Below are 1145 nucleotides of genomic sequence, written 5' to 3'. Positions count from 1 at the left end.
AAAAAAAAACATTTTTTTTTTTTTTACTCAGGAAAGAATCCTATGCCATAGTGGCCTTTGTTTGATACATACATTATTAGCGTGCACTCCTGTAGGTACACTAAAAACTTAGCTCATGCACTTTGTATATCCTTATAATGGTACAAAGAAAATACATTGCTTCTTTTCATTGGTGACAAATGCCTTGCCAAAATCAAATAATTTCCATGAACCTTAAGAAGGAAATAATGTCAGGATTTTGAATCAACATCCGTTTCTACTGACCATTTATTTTTAAATAGGTTTTAAAATCCTCACAAGGGCAGTAGCTCATGCCTGTAATCCCAGCACTTTGGGAGGCTGAGACGAGAGGATCGCTTGAGCCCAGCCAGGAGACAAGCCTGAGCAATAGCGAGACACCCATCTCTACAAAAAATAGAAAAATTAGCCGGGTGTGGTAGTGTGTGACGGTTGTCCCAACTACGAAGGAGGCTGAGGCAGGGAGGTCACCTGTGCCCAGGAGGTCAAAGCTGCAGTGAGCCGTGATCGTGCCACTGCACTCCAGCCTGCGCAAGAGACCCTGCCTCAAAACCAAACCAAACCAAACCGGTAACACTGGCATCATACCAGCCTGCACTTTGGGACAGGTGATGGCTGGGGTGGGAAGAAACGTGAAGAGGAAATGAGAACACAGAGAAAACGCTGCAACAAGAAGTCCTCTGGCTTCACTGCAGACAATTGGTTTCTCCTTCGCTCGTTATCTTAAAAACCGGGCTGGTGTAGCAAATCTGACGCAGCACTACGGCTTTTAAGATTTACGTTGATTCGTGATATTACCAAGCAAAGGAATGCAGTAAATTGACCTGCTTCAAACGTAGGTAGAACTGAGAAAAGGAAACAGAAAACCATGAAACAGCCCCAGTGTTGCAGTGAAGCTGTGACAGGTCGATGCCTTCCACTCGGGAAGCCCAAGATGGCCGGGCCAGGAACCCGGGAAGCAGCTGAAGTCTCAATTCCCCTCGCCCTAGGCCTGCCTAAGAGAAGTCAGAAGCCGCGCCACGCCCCCTTACATCACCGATAGACGTAATCCGGTTCCGCCGCAAACCTGCCGCAGGCCAAGGCCCCGCCCCGTGTCCCGCCCACCCCAAGCGGGATGGCCGAGCGCC

This window comes from Mandrillus leucophaeus, unplaced genomic scaffold (genome assembly GCF_000951045.1).
Source record: "Mandrillus leucophaeus isolate KB7577 unplaced genomic scaffold, Mleu.le_1.0 Scaffold58, whole genome shotgun sequence".
In the NCBI taxonomy this organism is placed as follows: domain Eukaryota; kingdom Metazoa; phylum Chordata; class Mammalia; order Primates; family Cercopithecidae; genus Mandrillus; species Mandrillus leucophaeus.
Note: the sequence above shows the minus strand (reverse complement) of the source record.